Below are 8,267 nucleotides of genomic sequence, written 5' to 3'. Positions count from 1 at the left end.
GGGCTTGGAAGGAGAGGCAGAAAGGGGGTGGGAGGCAGGGAAAGGGGTGATGTAGTAGCTGTGTGGACACCAGAGACAAGTGGAAAGGGAAATAAGAAGGAACACCCTATAGGTGACCCACTAAGGGTCTGGGAGGAAGCAACAGGTACCACTTTGGGTGCTGGGTTTGACTGTCTGAATTTGTTACTTCACCTCTGAGTAGGATTGCCGAATGTTTTCGAGTTAACTTTTAGGAGCAAATGGTGTGACAAAGGCTCACTTCACTCCCTGATGCCCTCTATGCCCCACCTTAACTTTTAATGCGCTTTCAAGGTTATGTCAAGATTCCAAAACTATCTCCACTCTCTAGAGTGCCCCAGGCTAAATGCCATCTCTTTGGCAAGCAACACCTATTCTCTCCCTTAAACAGAAAGGAGGTCGAGGATCCGGAGGAGTGTGTCTTCTAGAGATCCACTTGACTTACGAGCTCCACGCCGGTAAACTGAGTCACTCGTTCATTAGTCCCATTCCGTCAGTCTAGAGCCAAGTGTTCAGAAAATTCAGATACTGCGTTTTGAGATTTGGCCAAATGCCGCAGGAATCTACACTTTTATTTGAAGGAAAGATGAAGGCTACGACTATTTAGAAACAAAACCCTGGCAGCGGTGGGATTCGAACCCACGCCCCCGAAGAGACTGGAGCCTAAATCCAGCGCCTTAGACCGCTCGGCCACGCTACCAAACCTACAGGGGAGTTTTGCCTGCACTTCCTAGCTATATCTCTCTGCTGGTTTTTTCAGCGTTGTCTTCTGAACCCCCAACCTGAGACCAAGAGTGTAGATATTGCCAAAGGACCCTACGGAAGAAATTCTTCCCCTCCTCCTCCGCTCCATTGGACCCAACCTGGATCCGCCCAACCGGAACAGCTCTTCTCACTCCAGAAACTGAAGGGAAAGTTCTTTAAAACCATCCGCTCCGGAAGCGAAGCCCTTGGGATCCAGAACGTAAGCGCACTCCGAAGTCAGGGGTAGCGCCAGCTTCCTCCTGGCGCCCAGAAAGCGCTCAACAAGTGTTTACGCCTCGGAGGAATGAATTCCTTTTGTCTTCAGATAGCTTTGGGGTGGGGGTAAGGGGGGTAAAATGTCGTGCTGGGCGAGTAAAGAAGACCAAAGCTGAAGTCAGCGCTAAATTTTGAGTTTGGTACTTTTCAGTTCCGAAGCCAGAAAAGAAGTCTTGGCCCTCCAGGAAGCGTGGGACGTGAGTTAAAAGGATCAAGAAAAAAGCTTGACTGCTGGTTCCCTTTTGCTCTTTGAGACCCAACCTCAGAGAGGCGGTGCCAGTCTATGCCCGCTCCCTAGTGTTAGCGGAGCGGAGTCTGCAGAGGCTTCCTCCCCGGATTCCGCTTGGTGGAAGAGGGGAAGCCTTTCTCAGGGTGGATGGACTCCTGCGGCTGGGAATCCTTCAGTACCTTTCTTTAGAACCTATAAGGCTTCCTCCCAGAGAGGTTCCCTTTCTCCTGCGCAGTTGTAGCCACTTGGCGGCTGTACTACTGGCGACTGGGGAAGGCGAAGGCAGGAGAAGCCCTCACCTGGGGACAGAGCCCAGACCCTGAGCCCACACTGGTGCTCCTAGCACCCAGGATTCCTGAGAATTCAGCGTGCTCCCGCTGCTCATCCTCCCCAGAAGCCCAAGCCTGCCGGCCCCGGGTGAGGAGCACGAGCGCAAGGCCAGAATGGAGGAGAAAACCAGATTCTCACCTCTTCTCCTCTTGATACAGAGAATAGTAGTCACGCCTCGGTTCTCCATACCTGAGCGTTTCTTAGGTCCCACCAAACTTGGATTTCCATGCACCTTACATGAAAAGAATTCTTGCTCTTTTTGACTGCAACCAAGTGGAAAGTACAGAACGCCAATATGCTGATGTGCCTCTTTTGCTAGCGTGTGACAGTAAAAGAAAATGTAATTCACAATTAGTACCTAGACTTCAGAGAAAAACAGGTGCCTTTTGAGATCCTGAAACTCTGCTCAGTATTCAGAGAAAACTACCAAATTATAAATACAGTTTTCTATTTCTCCTTAGTTCTGTCAACTTATGCTTCTTATATACCTTATTCTTAAAAAAAAAAAAAGATTTTATTTATCTATTTGTCAGAGACAGAGAGAGCGCACAAAGAGGGGGATCGGCAGGCAGAGGGAGAGGGCAAAGCAGGCTTCTCGCTGACAAGGAACCCTGTGCACAGCTCCATTCCAGGACCCTGGGATCTTGACTCAAGCTTTCCCAGAGCCTAAGGCAGATACCTAACAGACTGACCCACACAGGCATCCCTTATATATATCTTATTCTTACAGTGCTTCTTCTATTTGCTTTTTGTATTATGTTTTTATCTTATAAAACCTGTATCTTTTTATCTTTACATCTTATAACAAGCTGTGTTATTAGATACATAGAAATTCAGGAATATTGTGGGGTTTTAAAAGAGAATTTGTTAGGACAGTTTCAGGTTCATAGCAAAATTGAGTAGAAAGTACAAAGAATTCCCATATACCTCCTGCTCCCACATATGCACAGCTTTCTCTGCTATTAACATCCCACACCAGAGTGGTATATTTGTTACAATCGATGAACCAACACTGACACATCATTCTCACCCAAAAGCGTAGTTTACATTAGGGACTTTGGTGGTTTCATGTGATTTTTAGGATTGTTTGTTTCTATCTCTGTAAAGAATGACATTGGAATTTTGATAGGGATTGCCTTGAACCTGTAGATTACTTTGGATTGTTTGGACCCAAAACTATGGGTCCAATAAAAACTGTTAAACAGCTTTAATTCTTCCAATTCATGGACACCAGATGTCTATTTATCTGTGTCTTTAGTTTCTTTCATTAATGTTTTATAATTTTCAGTGTATAAATCTTTTACATCTTTACTTAAGTACATGTATACATATGTCTATAAATAACAATTTTCCTGTAACTTAAGAATTGATTCTCTTTTATCACAAAGAATACTTCTGTTTCATCTCTCCTTATGACAGCATATCAAGTATTAGAGCATGGTGATGATGTCCCTCAAGTTTTCTCTTTTGCATATCTAAGATCTTCGGTTCCATTAAACATTCTTCCTCTAATGTGCTAGCCAGCCAGCTAGCCTCTCAGTCCTCTGCATTCCTGGTGGTTCATCTGGGCATATGCCTGAGAACAGTACTTACAAAATCATCCTGATAAAACAGGTGGACAGTCGTGAGCTGTATAAGGAGGAAGAAATCAAAGTCAAAAGGACGATAGTGGAAGGTCTGAACAGAGGTAGCAGGAGAAAGCTTTTACAGACACCAAAGTAATCTTCAGGTGACATTTAAAGGGGCTATGGAAAGCAGAATAAGTCAGCAGGAATTCCTGGTCACCAGGCAAGAGTTTGTAGGGTAGAGCTTCACTTTTCAATTCTTAAAAGATTTCTTTCAGAAGACAGTCAACTTTTGTAGAGCCAGCTGAAACCCTTCCCCAGCCTGTCCATGGAGCCAGTGGCTCAAGGACAGCTGTACAATAAGCACTATTGTCCTCCTCCTCTTGCTGAGCTATCTAGGGATCCCACATTTCCCTACTCTGTGTTTAGGATGCTGCAAGGTTTGAACCTCTTAATAGATGGGACAGAACAGTACTACAAGTTTGTTGGGTCCAAAATGGGGGTAAGGGGCACTGATGAGATGCAGAAATGATCTTGAGGAGTCACTATTGTTTTTAGTGTCACAAGGTTGGGTCTTACAAGTTTGAACCTTTGCCCTCCAGTGCCCAAAGTGAGAATCCTTTCATGAGCAGAAGGCCTGAACAGCACATCTTTTGAAGGACATGCATTTTCATTGCAACCCATCCCAGGCAGTTTCTGGGAAGTCTTGTGATGTTCTTTATTATACTTTTATTACTCTGATCCCCCTATTACCCAGTCTTAGTTTCCTCATACTCTGTTAAAAACGTGAAATCTCTTGCTCCAATCCTGCAGTTAAGCTCACCCTATTTGGGATTGAAGGGCATTCCATCTCGGCCTTAGAAAAGCAGAGTTTTACAGAAGCTGTGAGTCCAAGAAACCTCCTTTTAGCATCCCAGTAGCCTATCCTACTTGCCAAGACCTGAGAGCATCCAGATGTGGCTCAGACCACACCCAGTGCTGCTCAGTTTAAAGAAAAGCCGAAAGATGGGTGGCACTGGTCATCCACTTGGCAGGACAGAGTGAGACTTTTCTTCGTGGAAAGTGTGTTTCCTTGGGAATCTGAAACCATGTGCTGGCTGGAGAAAGGAGGTTGGACATTTTCTGGAGGAAAACCAGCCCTACAGGGGCTGAATGCACATGACATGTCAAACTGATTCTACCTAGTGCTTATCTGAGGATATTGCCTTAGAGATTCTCACTCTCAATAGGTAACCACAGGTTTATGTTTAGGTAATTCCTCCCCTTTCTGTGGAGATACTCTGTGTACTGGTATCTGGCACACCATTTAGTGACAACATACACAGGAGACCTGGGACCTGAATTCAGACTGGTTTCGTAGAGTTTACACTTAAACTGGATGAGACCTGGAAGGTCCTTAGAGATTTTTAGTTCTTGTTTACGAACTTCAGGAACTGGAAACTAAATGATTCCTGGTATTCCAGATTTCTGTGGGTTGAAATCTCCTTTTTTTCCCCCTACTCTTGCCTCTGCATTTGTTTGCTCTCCATTTCTAATACTTATTTATTTTTTTAAAAAAGATTTTATTTATTTATTTGACAGACAGAGATCACAAGTAGGCAGAGAAGCAGGCAGAGAGAGAGGAAGGGAAGCCGGCCCCCTGCTGAGCAGAGAGCCCGATGTGGGACTCAATCCCAGGACCTTGAGATCATAACCTGAGCCAAAGGCAGCGGCTTAACCCACTGAGCCACCCAGGCACCCTCTAATACTTATTAATGCCCTGATATGTGCTGATCACTTTGTTAGGTATTTGGAGACTAAGAAGTATGAATCATACAACCTTCCCCTCAAGTTGCTGAGGAATAAGCTGAGGACACAACACTAATGCATATGATTCTTAAAACAAAATAAACTTAATAGTCTATAGCTAAGTGCACTAGAATCTCCTACCCTTTTTCTTTGCATTCTTATTTGTTCTTTCTCTGTGGCTTTTGTAGCATTTTCAAAAAGTTGGACAAAGGTGGGGTGCCTGGCTGGCTAGGTTGGTGGAACATGTGACTCTTGATCTCAGGGTTGGGAGTTCAAGCCCCACACTATGTGTAGAGATTACTTAAAAATAAAATCTTAAAAAAAAAAAAAGATGGGCATAGGAATAGATAGGAAACCACAATTTAGAAGTACAATTTCCTCTTCCTTGCAGATGTTTACCACCTTGTCTTCTATTTCTTTAAACACATTAATGATATTCATTTTAATATGTATAACTGATAATCCCAATATTATTCTATCTATTGTTCTAGTTGATTCTTACTCATGTCACTGTGTTTCCTTATGTAATTAGTCCTCTAATTAATTGCACATTAGAAGCACAATTTAGAACTCTGGAAAATTGAAAAATAAAATTAAAATGTGTGCTTTCTTTTGACACTCTTTTCATATAAGATGAAGAAATATGGGAAGGAGAACAGAAAAATTTGACAATTTCATAAACAGCTGAATATATGTTGAAGGGGAATGTCATTCTGGGTGCTTACGTCTAGGTGTCATGGGTCACCTCCATTGTATCTGTCCTGTTCAGTATCTTAAGAGTGGGAGTGAAGAGGAAGGAATGGCAAGGATAAAAAAAATGTATCATGGATTTCAGAGGAAAGAAGAGATTAAATCTACTCCATAAACAGTAAAGGCATTGTGAATTATAAGAACATCGAGATGGTTTTCCAGGTAAGTAGTGTTTGACAGGTATGGTGAAATGAGAAATCATTCTAGTTGATGAAGCAAATGATAACAACTGAAAAAGGTGTGAGTTCTATTTGAGGAATTATAAGTGGATCAAGTTAACTAGAACAAAGATCTGTTGGAAGTGTACAGCTGTCATTTGGGAAATGTTGATCTAAATATTAGAAGATAAAAGCATTAAGGTAGAGAGGCACATACTGAGAGTACATTAGTGTAGTTAAGAGTCTTTAAGTTGAAAACAATTTTTGCTAAAATAAAAAAGGGGGATTTCTGTGATAATCCAGGAAAATCTCATAGATTCCAAGAGTGGAAAACACTGAGAACTCTGGAATGGGCCATAGCTAGTAGGGACTTAGAAGGTGTCCAGGCTCCCTTTCTTGCTATCACCTCTCCTTGTACTTTGGCATGCTCTTTTCTATGGTGATGTTTTCTTGGCTTCTCAGTTCATCTGGTGGAGTATGCTTGATGTTACAGTCCTACAACTCCAAATTCCTTTCTAGTAATTATGGGCTAATTAATTTGGACCGAACTCCTTGAAGAAAAATGAAAAAATATTGGATAAGATTTGGCCATATCTCCTTAAAAGCATCAAAGTACTAAAATGGTAGCAAGCAACTACTAGGCCAGAATCCAAGCAAAAGATGGAATCTGATAGGTAAGGGAAGCACTGACTTTTGTAGCTCTGAAGACATTTGCTAATTACTGCAAAACTGAGCTATAGTTTTGGCAGACTCTGGATAGGAGAAATAAGAGGAACAGATGTCAAGACCCAGCACCTATCCAAAATGGAAAAGCAAGTAAGACGCTCTCTGCAAATATTAAGTTTAATATTAACATTAATATTAAAGAGCTATTCCCATAAGGCAAGGATGAACAAGAAGTAAACCTACCTCTATCCTCCCACTTACAATAACTGTAATGGAGCTCAGCAGAAGTCAGCTAAGCTTAGCAAGGAAAACTGGAAAGAATGAGCTTTCAACTTCTCCTGAGAAGCTTGGGTTTAACCTCATCTTGAAGGCTCAGGAAATGTCCAGCCAATAACTATTTTTAGGATCCTTTTGGGCTGATAGTGCTCCACCTGCCTGGGAGAAACAAAAGGTTTTATATTTATATTTATAATAATATATTATTTTTTCAGGAAGTCGCCTTCATCTTGGCCTCAAAAATTCATTGCATATAATTTTGCCAAGACATTGAGCAGTGCACAAAGAGGACTAATTACACAAGGAAACACAGTGACATGAGTAAGAATCAACTAGAACAATAGATAGAATAATATTGGGATTATCAGTTATACATATTAAAATGAATATCATTAATGTGTTTAAAGAAATAGAAGAAAAGGTGGTAAACATCTGCAAGGAAGAGGAAATTCAACAATTTGACTTACCTGCTGGTAGGATTGTAAATGAGTACAGTTGCTATAGCAAACGGTATGGAGGAGCCTCAAAACAAAAACAAAACAAACAACAGAACCAGAACCACCATATGATCCAGCAATTCCACTTCTTGGAATATAGCCAAAGGAAACAAAAACACTAACTTAAAAAAGACACCTGCATCATGGCAGCATTATTTACAATAGCCAAGATATGAAAACAAACTAAGTGTCTACTGATGAATGAATGGATAAAGAAGTTGTGGTATATAACTCTGGAATATACATATATATACATGGAACATACATATATATGTATATAAGATGGGATATATATGTGTGTGTGTATGTATGTATGTATATATATATATATATATGTATAATGGGATATTATTTAGCCATAAAAATGAGAAAATCTTGCCATTTGGGACAACATGGATGGAACTTGAGGACGTTATGCTAAGTGCAATAAGTCAGACAAAGACAAGTACTGTATGATCTCATGTATATGTGGAATCTAAAAACAAAAACAAAAATCATAAAAACCCCCCAAATCATAGAAGAACAGATCAAATTTGTGGTTAACAGGCAGGGTTTGGGAAAGGGTTTAGGAGAGAGATTTTCAATAGGTACAAACTACTTGTTACAAGATAAATAAGAACTTAAGTACAAGGATGTAATGGACAGCATGATGATTACAGTTAATGCTGTTGCATGATATACATGAAAATTTTTCAAAGGTTAAATCCTAAGAGTTCTCATCACAAGGAAAAGCTTTTTTCCTTCTTTCTTTGCTTTCTTTTTTTATTATATCTATATGAAATAGTGGATGCTAACTATAGCAGCAATCATTTCACAATATATGGAAGTCAAACCATTAGGCAGTACACCTTATTTTTAAAAAATATTTCATTTATTCATTAAACAAAGAGAGAGAGTGAGAGGGTGCTAGCGCACAAGCAGGGGGAGCGGCAGGCAGAGGAAGAAGCAGGCTCCCCGCTGAGCAGGGAGC

General features: G+C 41.1%; 1 non-coding gene across 1 annotated transcript; it reads right to left on the bottom strand.

Moving 5' to 3' along the window:
- Positions 1-636: 636 nt before the first annotated feature.
- TRNAL-UAG lies at positions 637-718 on the bottom strand. Its single transcript has one exon. It is a non-coding gene; the product is annotated as a tRNA-Leu (tRNA).
- Between the last annotated feature and the right edge of the window lie 7,549 nt (positions 719-8,267).

This window comes from Mustela erminea, chromosome 5 (genome assembly GCF_009829155.1).
Source record: "Mustela erminea isolate mMusErm1 chromosome 5, mMusErm1.Pri, whole genome shotgun sequence".
Classification (NCBI taxonomy): domain Eukaryota; kingdom Metazoa; phylum Chordata; class Mammalia; order Carnivora; family Mustelidae; genus Mustela; species Mustela erminea.
This window is presented reverse-complemented; position numbering and strand designations above follow the sequence as displayed.